Source organism: Myotis davidii, unplaced genomic scaffold (genome assembly GCF_000327345.1).
Source record: "Myotis davidii unplaced genomic scaffold, ASM32734v1 scaffold332, whole genome shotgun sequence".
NCBI classification, from domain to species: Eukaryota; Metazoa; Chordata; class Mammalia; order Chiroptera; family Vespertilionidae; genus Myotis; species Myotis davidii.
In genome coordinates, this window is record NW_006285779.1 from 2182834 (window position 1) to 2193593 (window position 10760).

General features: G+C 42.9%; 1 pseudogene; it reads left to right on the forward strand.

The window, feature by feature from the left end:
* The first annotated feature begins 466 nt into the window (after window positions 1-466).
* On the forward strand, window positions 467-892 carry LOC102759627 (annotated as a pseudogene).
* Window positions 893-10760: the final 9868 nt, after the last annotated feature.

Genomic DNA, 10760 nt, shown 5'->3' on the forward strand with positions numbered 1-10760 from the left:
TGATTGCTACATATGGATGCATCTTATAAATATAACGTTAAGTGAAAGAAGCCAGTCACAATAGCATGCATACTGTATGAGTCTGTTTACATAAAGTTCAAAAACGGGCAAAAATACATACATGGACTTGAAAGTCAGAGTAGTCATTATCCATGGGAAGTGAAGTAGTATCTGGGAGGGGGTATGCTGTGAGTTTTTAAGCTTCTGGTTAGCTTTTATACCATGATTTGGATGGTGACCAAATACGTGTGTTTACTCTGTGAAAATAATTTGTGCATTTTTCTGTACATATATGTTATCTTTCATTTAAGAGAAAAGGGAAAAACAAAACACATCAACATTTAAGCCCCTCCCCACAAAATGTACATGAATTTGGCTCTTCAAAATATAATCTGTCCTTTCAAAAAGTTTTTAAAAATATTCAGCAGGTTTTCTGAATCAGTTTACCTGGTTCAAAGACAAGCTCCTGGCTCTTCCGGGGACAGTGACTTCTGTTTAGGTATTCACCATGGTCCAGCGTTTGACATACCGTCAGAGGCTGTCCTACAACACAGCCTCCAACAAAACCAGGCTGTCCCAAACCCCTGGTAATAGGATTGTTTACTTTTATACCAAGAAGGTTGGGAAAGCACCCAAGTCTGCGTGTGGCGTGTGCCCAGGCCGACTTCGCGGAGTTCGTGCTGTGAGACCTAAAGTTCTAATGAGGTTGTCTAAAACGAAAAAACACGTCAGCAGGGCCTACGGTGGATCCATGTGTGCCAGATGTGTCCGGGACAGGATCAAGGGTGCTTTCCTTATTGAGGAGCAGAAAATCGTCGTGAAAGTGTTGAAGGCACAAGCACAGAGTCAGAAAGCTAAATAAATTTTAAAATGAAGCTTTTTTGAGTAACAACAACAACAAAAAAAGACAAGGCTCCTGGAAACCTGGAGGTTAGAAGTCTGAAATGATTTTCAGTGGGTTAAAATCAAAGTGTTAGGAGAACCAAGATGGTGGCATAAGGTATACACCTGTACATGCTGTCTCTCACAACTACACCAAATCTACAACTAAAAGACAAAATGGCTATCATCCAGAACCATGGGAAAGCTGGCTGAGTGGAAGTTCTACAACTAGAAGGAAAGAAAAAAGTGCATTGAGACTGGGTAGGAGGTGCAGAGGTGCGGAAGAGCAGAGGTACAGAGGCGTGCGAAACGGGCTGGCAACTGAATGTGCTGTTTTTTTTTCAATTTGAAGGGAGATACGAGCTCCCGGCTGCTCTGAACTCCAGTTTCCAGGGAGACTCTGGGGACCCAGACTCCTACGGAGAGAAACTGGACTGTCTGACATTGGGTCAGAAAGCAAGGGTGGCTTTCTTGCAGAGGTGTGAGCAGGGATCATTGTTACTGCGTGGGGGCTCAGGACTCGGGGACTTGGAGATGTGGAGACTCGGAGATGCTGAGACAGCTGACTGGCAGCCATCGCTGTTTGCTCTGCCCTGGTGATTCCCTGAGACCCTGCCCCACCCAGTTTACTAACCCACCCAAGCTGTGTGCAGTGGCTTTTGCATATGAATGGCCTGTCCTTTCGCAGCCTAACCTAACAAACTGCAGCTGAGTCAGAGAGCTCCAAAACTTCCAAACCCCAAACAAAAAGGAGAAATCTGCAGATCTCGTTGTAGCTCCTGCTGGGTGGCCTCAGGCAGTGACTGCATTTGCACCTCCTTGGAAGTCCAGGAGCCAGTGTACCCAGTGGTCAGATACCAGATTTCAACTCCTCACATTCATAAGGGACATACTCAAGAGGCAGACTCAGTGAGCACCAAAGCCCCAATGAAGCAAGTCCTGCCCCATAAGGTTGTCTCCAGCACAGCAGTTCTTCCACTATAGACACAGCGGGTCCTCACAGCCAACTGGCCTGGAGGTCAATTCCTCCCAGTTATACCAATAGCAATCAAGACTTAACTACAACAAGACTATGCACCCAGCCCAGAAAGAGGGGCACCAATAGTGTCCACCTAAGGTGATTGGGAAGGCTGAGCCACTGGGCCCTATACGATACCTACCACATAAAGCCACTCGTATCAACATTTTTGGAAGCAGTCAAAATGCGGAGACAAAGAAACATGTCATGAATGAAAGAAATGGAGGAAAGCAAACTACTGGATATAGAGTTCAAAACCACCATTATAAGGTTACTCAAGAATCTTCTAGAAACCTCTGAGGAACTTAGTGAGACCTCTGAGGAACTTAGTGAGACCTTCAAGGATCTTAATGAGAATGCCAAAAAAATGGAAAAGGACCAGTCAGAAATTAAGCATACACTGTCTGAAATTAAAAATAATATACAGAAGCAGTTAGTTACCTACAAGGGAGCTCCCATGAGACTGTCAGCTGACTTCTCAACAGAAACTTTTCAGGCCAGAGGGAGTGGCAAGAAATATTCAAAGTGATGAATAGCAAGATGTTACAACCAAAATTCCTCTACCCAGAAAAGCGATAATTTAGAATTGATGGTCAGATAAAGAGCTTCACAGATAAGAAAAAGCTAAAGGAGTTTATCAACACCAAACCAGTATTATATGAAATGCTGAAGGGTATTCTTTAAGAAGAGGAAGAAGAAGAAAAAGGTAAAGATATAAAATTATGAACAACAAAGTGACAACAAATGCATATCTATCAACAAGCAAATGAATCTAAAAATCAATAAAAAAATCTGATGAACAGAATAAACTGGTGAATATAATAGAATCAGGGGCATAGAAAAGGAGTGGACTCACAATTCTCGGGGGGAAAGGGGTGTGAGGAGTGTGGGAAGAGATTGGACAAAAATCGTATACCTATGGATGAGGACAGTCACGGGGGTGGGGGACAGGTAAGGGCATGGGGTGGAGTAGAAACCGGGTGGAGGGGAGCTATGGGGGGAAAAAAGGGGAACATCTGCAATAATCTGAACAATAAAGATTTATTTTAAAAAAGTGTCATATGGTTGTGTTCCTGTGTTCCTTCTGGAAGCTCTAGAGGAGAATCAATGTTCTTTCCTTTTCCAGCTTCTAGAGTCTGCAGGTATTCCACGGCCCATGGCCCCTTCCATCTTAATAGCTAGCAATGACCATCAAGTCTTTCTCATATCTCAGCACTCTGACACTGACTCTTGTTTTTCCTCCTTTTACATTTAAGGAGCCTTGTGATTACATGGGCTCCACCAGGAAATTTCAGGATACTCTCCTTATATAAGGTCAACTGATTAACAAACTTAATTCCATCTGCTATCTTTTTTTTAATTATTATTGATTTCAGAGAGGAAGGGAGAGGGAGAGAGAGAAATAGAAACATCAATGATGAGAGAGAATAATTTATTGGCTGCCTCCTGCACACCCTCTACTGGGGATTGAGCCCACAACCCAGGTATATGCCCTTGACCAGAATCAAACCTGCTATCCTTCAGTCCGTAGGCCGATGCTCTATCCATTGAAACACGCCAGCTAGAGCTCATCTCCTATCTTAATTCTCATTTGCCATGTAACTAACATAGTTGCAGGTTCCATGGATTAGGCCAGCCGTGGGCAAACTACGGCCCGTGGGCTGGATCCAGCCGTTTGAAATGAATAAAACTATTGAAAAAAAGACCGTACCCTTTTATGTAATGATGTTTACTTTGAATTTATATTAGTTCACACAAACACTCCATCCATGCTTTTGTTCCGGCCCTCCGGTCCAGTTTAAGAACCCATTGTGGCCCTCGAGTCAAAAAGCTTGCCCACCCCTGGGTTAGGCCATTATTCGGTTTACCACACCTGCTAAGGAATTAAGTGCAGATCCCAGTACTTAACCTAGTCTCTCTCCTATTATTATGGATTTTTTTTAGATAGTATCTGACCAAAAAAATTAGTTGACAAGTACTCTTTTGGGTTTGCTGCAAGTAAAAGTAGTACACGGAATGATCTATACTTATATGAGAGAAGATATATTTACTTTTCAATCAATAGGACACATATTACAAGACACTCTGTAGGTGCCAGGTCAGGGAGGACCCTGACTTGTGGCAGGCTTGGAAAACTGTCTGGGTCTTGGGGACTGCACCCTGTTCACGCCAATGAAATGCAGTCACTGAGGGTGACTACCTGACATCTGAAGTGGAGCCAAGAAAGGGGATTAAGAGACTGGTGTTCTGAAAGTGAGATGACGTAGGAATTCATAATCCCTGATTCTGCAACCATGAATCAGTTTCTTTGTTTGGGTCGATGGTAGTTTCTGCAGTATCAGAAGGCTATTGTTCACAGGGGCTCCTTGGGCTAACAAACAAGGAAGAGACCCAAAAAGTCAATTGTTGCCTGGGCAGCAGGCAGCAGCAGGAGGTGGCTCGGATTGGCTACTGTCATGGCAACATTGATTACTGTCGTAAGCAGGCATGAGGTAGGTAGGTAGCATTATCAGACAACTCGTGGACCATCTGCATCAGAATTAGCTAGGGAGTTTGTTTAAATTTCAAGTTCTCAGGCCCAGGGCCAGAGACTGGGATAGGCTCTGGGATCTGCCTTTTAGAAAGCTCCCCAGTCAACCCTTATTCCTGGTAAATTTTGAGAACCACCGATCGAAGAAAATAATACATTACTGTTACAAATCCCTATTCAAATGGCTGTTGTATATCCTTGGGTGAGGCCTCACTTTTTAGGTCTGAGAACCAGAGCCACTTTCTTGCTTACCAAAGCCCAATCTTAAAAAGACAAAGTGGGTGTTCAGTATCATTGGGAAGGACTAGAGTGGAACCCAAGTAGGGCTCAGCATGCATCAGGGCTGGAGGGGATGGCTAAGATGCAGGACTAATTCTCTGATACTACTGAGAAATACTGTTCTCTCTCCAGGAAGGTGCACTGCACAAAGGACACCACCGAGAATCCAGGCTTCCTGACGTTTCTGAGAATCAGGGTTGTGATGAGCTATTGTTGCTGATGAGAGCATGTTCTTATCCCTTACATGGGTTAAGAACAAGTACGTTACTGGATGTGTGTAATCCGACACATGCATGGATAATATTTTGTTTATCCATGCGTGTGCTGATGGGCACTTGAGTTGCTTCTACTTTTGATCACTGTGAATAATGCTACTATGATGGCATACAAGTATCTGGGTCCCTGTTTTCATTTTGGGTATATACTAGTACCCAGAAGTGGAATTGCTGGATCATATGGTGACTTTATGCTTAGCTTTTTGAGGAACCACCAAACTGTTTTCTACAGAGGCTACACCATTTTACCTTTTTAAAAAATTTTTATTGTAGCTATCCTAGCAGGCATAAAGTAGTACCTCTATGTGTCTGGTTCTGACTCTAGTTTCTCCTCAGTAATCCATCTCTCTTGAAATTCTGAGGCTCTTTGGGGTCATTCATCAGGCATACCTTCATGTTTTACCCATGTCTGATTTCTGAACTAGATGTTCAGCCACTCTGGGGTAAAGTGTAGCTAGGGGATCAATTTGGATTTCCAGTGTCTACCACCTGGTAGGTATTCCATAAATAAAACAATTGTGATAAAAGTTGCAGATCTTGTCTCTCTCACTCTGTAAAAATTCAATGCAAGTTTCCAACAGGCATATAAGAAATTTTTGCTTGCGTCAAATAAATTAATTTTCATGAGTGTATGAGGCAATTGATTAGTTGTTACATTCCATTCATTTAAACTGCAGATCCGATCCCTGCCCCCTACTCTCCTTAAAGCCCTTAATTACTCTCCATGGCACTTACGGTAAGGTTCCAGATCATTTATATGGTCTACAACGCTCTAGGACAGCCGTGGGCAAACCCGGGCCGGGTCCCGCCCGTTTGAAATGAATAAAACTATTGAAAAAAAGACTGTACCCTTTTATGTAATGATGTTTACTTTGAATTTATATTAGTTCACACAAACACTCCATCCATGCTTTTGTTCCGCCCTCCGGTCCAGTTTAAGAACCCATTGTGGCCCTCGAGTCAAAAAGTTTGCCCACCCCTGGCAATGCTCTAGGTCTACCTGCCTCCTTCCAGGACCATTTTTGGCTATTTATTTCTCCCTTTCTCTCCAGGCTCCTGATCTCTCCACAAATACACCCAAAGCTCATCTCTACTTTAGGGCCTTTGTACCTACTGGTCCCTATTTCAGGAATTCCCCATCCCTCCAAGAAAACCCGTCTCTCACTTTTTACTTAAGTCCTAATCATCCTTCAGGTTTCAGCTGAGATGTTACTTCTTCAGGGAAATGTCTCCTGACCCTCTCTCTCCTTCAAAATCTAGCCCCTATCCCATTCTCCCTCATAGCATCGTTTACTTTTCCTGCATAGCACTTACCAAAGTTGTAGTAAAATAATTGTTTATTGAAAGCCCATTTTTCCAGGCAGTCAGAAACCTCCAGGAGGGCAGGCACTCGTATCTCTGTTGATCAGTGTTAGGCACGTGGTAGGAGCTCAAAGCATATTTTTGAAGAGATGTAGGTGCTCCTAAGTCTTTTATGTATGTCTCATCTCTCGGGTTGGATTAGATAGTTCTATTTAGACTAACTGTGTTCTGATTATCTTCTCACATAGTGCCTGTACTGGGATTTATCACAGTAAGTGCTGACCCTATGCTGTTAGAGAAAGATTAAAAAAAAAAGAAAGAAAAAAAAAGAGGAGAACTCTGAGCTGATTGGAAGGAACCAAGACCAAACACTTCCTGGCAGAAAGGTTTGTGGGCAGCAGAAGGCTGTTTCTAGGCCCCAGGCCAGGGTGTTGAGCTATGCTTGCATTTCTCTGAGAGCTTCTGCCAAGAAACAGAAACCTGATGAGTGGCCTGTGAATGCTGCTCACATTCGGAGTGACTCAGAGTTTATGGTATTCTGGGGAATTAGAGGCGAAGGACAGCTATGTGGATGCTTGGGCAGGAAGTTTGGTGAGGGGCCTCCAAGGCCACAGTGGGATGGCTTCTCTTGCCAAGCACTGCCCAGGCCCTTCAGGCAATGTTCAGTTAGAGACCCCAAGCAAGCTGCTTAGGGCTTCTCATTGCTTCCTCAGGCTCCCGAACCCTCTTTTAGAAGGCTTTTGGCATGTGAGGTTGGCAACCTGGGACACTTGCTTTACTTTTGAAACTCAGGAAACCAAATGTCCTGTCTTTTTGCATTTTAAAAAATTAATTTTTCATTACACAGGCAATCTATGAATACATTTATCTTTTAAAACATTAAAACTGCCCCTCCACACTTCTTGCTGCTGGGCCACAGCTCCTGCCACCACCGCTGCACTTGACAGCTGTGAGCCTGGCTTTTGGCTGAGTGGCGCTCCCCCTGTGGGAGCGCACTGACCACCAGGAGGCAGCTCCTGCGTTGAGCGTCTGCACTCTGGTGGTTAGTGTGCATCATAGCGACTGGTCGTTCCGCCGTTTGGTCAATTTGCATATTACCCTTTTATTATATAGGATGTCACATTCTATTTAGCCATTCCCCTACTGGCAGGCATTTAGGTTGATTCCAAATTATTTTTTGTTAGCAATATTATGTAATTATCTTTGTATATACCTCTATATGCACATGGAGTTACGGTAGATAATTAGAAGGGGCATTGCGGAGATATGGATTTAATAGATGTCCAATTGCCTGTAAAGTGGCTGTGCCAATTTACATTCTTTTGTTATTATGAAGCTTGAAAATTGTTGCCAATCTCAGTTTTAATTTCTGTTTCCCTGGTTACTACTGATGTTGGGCATCATTTTGTATATTTGGCAACTTGTATTTTCTTTTCTGTGATTGCCTATTTATATTCTTTGCACGTTTTTCTAGTGGTTTTTTTTTCTTATTGATTTGTTAAAAATCCTTTAGATGTTCCCGATACAAATCCTTTGTTTTATATATTACAAATGTTTTTTCCTAGTCTGTTATCTTTGTTTCTTATTTATGTTAACTTTTCTCATTTTTTTTGTTATTCCATTTCTCTGATATTTTAAATTATTTTTTTCTGATTTTGCTGAAAAAAGATCTTGATTATAAAAGTAATATAAACAACACATTTGGAAAATTATGGAAAAGTGTAACTAGAAAAGAAACCACCTCAAGTCTTGTCACTGAGAAAAAAACATTATTAATATACTCAATTTCATTCTAGCCTTTTGTGCATATGTGCATGTACATTTTTGTTTTGTTTTGTTAATCCTTACTGAGGATATTTTTCCATTGATTTTTTAAAAAATATATTTTATTGATTTTCTACAGAGAGGAAGGGAGAGAAACAGAGAGTCAGAAACATCGATGAGAGAGAAACATCGATCAGCTGCCTCCTGCACAACCCCCACTGGGGATGTGCCCACAACCCAGGTACATGCCCTTGACCGGAATTGAACATGGGACCTTTCAGTCCGCAGGCCGACGCTCTATCCACTGAGCCAAACCGGTTTCGGCTGATTTTTTTTTTTTAGAGAGAGTGGAAGGGCGGGGGAGAGACACACACAGAGAGAGAAACATCGATGTGAGAGAGACACATCGATTGGTTGCCTCCCGCCCATGCCCTGACCCTTTGGTCCATGGGCCAGCGCTCTATCCACTGAGCCAAACTGGCTTGGGCTGTGCGTGTACATTTTTGCTCAATTGAGATCACATTACGTGTACACACACACACACACACACACACACAATTTGCTCAGCGCTATGGTCTTTATACACAAATGCTGGCCTTTTTCCAAATGTACTTTGGTTGTGGTGGTTTTAGACTAACTTCCAACTTCTATTCTTTTTTTCCACATATCCTAAAATATGTAGTAAGTGGGAGGTCTAAGGCCTGTCCTTAGCTGACCTGAAGTTGGCTCAAAAACACAAGGGAGGGTAGAAATGCTCCAACATAGCACATACTTAAAAATCTTGGAGGTTTTAGTTGACTGCGAGCTCAGTGAGTCAATAGCAGGTGCCAAGAACTTTCCTGTGTGAATGCAAGGCAGTAAGTCCTACGAAGAAGCTACAGTCTTTCTTTGCTCTGATGGTACCACAGACATTTGGTTCAGTCTTGGGTGACATACTCTAAAAGAGCCACAATCAGACAGACCAGGTGCATGAGGAGCATGAGGATAAAGACCTTTAAAACCAGGGCAAAGGAGGAACAATGGAAGGAGTGGAAGATACTGGTCTGGAATAAGACCTTGGGCAGAAGTCTTCAAGTATCTGAAAAGTAGAAAGTCAAGAGAGATTAGATTTGTTCGTTTTCTGGGCCAGAGGGTGGAAGTTTCAGAAATACTTTCAAACTGGTCAGAACTGCTGAGGCCAAGGAATGCATTACTCTGGAAATAGTGGGCTTTCTGTCCTTTAGAAGTCTTCTTGCAGATGCATATTGGTGGTGGGTGGGTAGTAGGGAGGTTGATAAACATTTCTTGAGTGCTGTGACTGTGCTGAGAATCTTTCATTATCTTTTTTTGTTAATTAAAAAAGTTTTTCAATTACAGTTGATATACAATTATATTAGTTTCAGGTGTACAACACAGAGATTAGGCATTTATATAACTGTGAACACACTGATATGTCTACTACCCATGTGACACCATACATTGTCATCACAGTACTAGTGGCCTGGTGCACGAATTCGTGCACATTGAAAGGAAATTAATTAGAAGAAATATTTTAATATCACTATTTGCCCTTTCTCTATAATACAAGGGTCAACCGAATTCACGATCAACAATGACAGATGGAAACATGCGTGTGATTGGCGCCAGCAAGAGCTTTATATGTATTGCACATGCACAAGTCAACTTAGCCTTTTATAGATATAGAATAAACTTGCTTAGTTAGACCTGCTTTTTGATTTAGCTAAACTTTTTCCAGCCCAGTGAAGTACCCCAACTTCTCTTTCAGGTAATTGTCTGCAACACAGCAGTAAATATCAACACAAAGCAGGTTATTATTGTAGCTCACACAGGGAGAACAAAGGGTAGAACAAAATGTTTAACTGCAGCAGTGTTTGACTATATTCTGCACAGTGAGAAAACCTGAAGTCATTTCCAAGGTCCACCATTTCTTACTTCTTTTCAGTCGGGTCAAGTTTCTAAGCTTTCTAAATCTCCATTTTCTGGCTAACGAAAAGAAAATAGGATTGCATCGAGTCTCCTATTGACAGACTCCAGGACTTCTGTGAGGATCAAATGAGATGAGGCACAAGAAAACACTTCACAGACATTTGGTTAAAGTGCGAAATGTGTGCACCTGGCTATAAAGCAAGTCGTGTTCCTGTGCTGAAGAAACTGCAAGGAGGCTAGTTGTTGCTAGGGAGAGGAAGCCAGGTGTTGCTATGTGACATCATTACCCAGCGCCCACATCGACCCATTCCTGGGCTGGGCTGGGCTGGATTGTGGGCTCCATTTTGCACCATGGGGTCTTGGCAGTGTTGGCTGTGATTTGGTGGGCTGTCTTTCTGGGGTGGTGGCGGGGCTTGTGTCCCATTTGGGGGAAGCTGAGTGTTGCTTTGGCTGACTCCTGCAAACCCTCTACTGGGGGTCAAGCCTTCAACCCTGGCATGTGGTCTGACCCAGAATTGAACTGTGACCTTCTGGTTCATAGGTCGGTGCTCAACTACTGAGCTATATTGGCTGGGTCAATTTATACTTCTTTTTTTTAATGTATCTTTATTGATTGCAGAGAGGATGTGAGAGGGAGAGAGAGATAGGAACATCAATGATGAGAATCATTGATCTGCTGCCTCCTACACAGCAACCCAGGCGTGTGCCCTGACCGGGAATCAGACTGTGACCTCCTGGTTCCTAGGTCAATGCTCAACCATTGAGCCACACTGGCTGGGCTGCC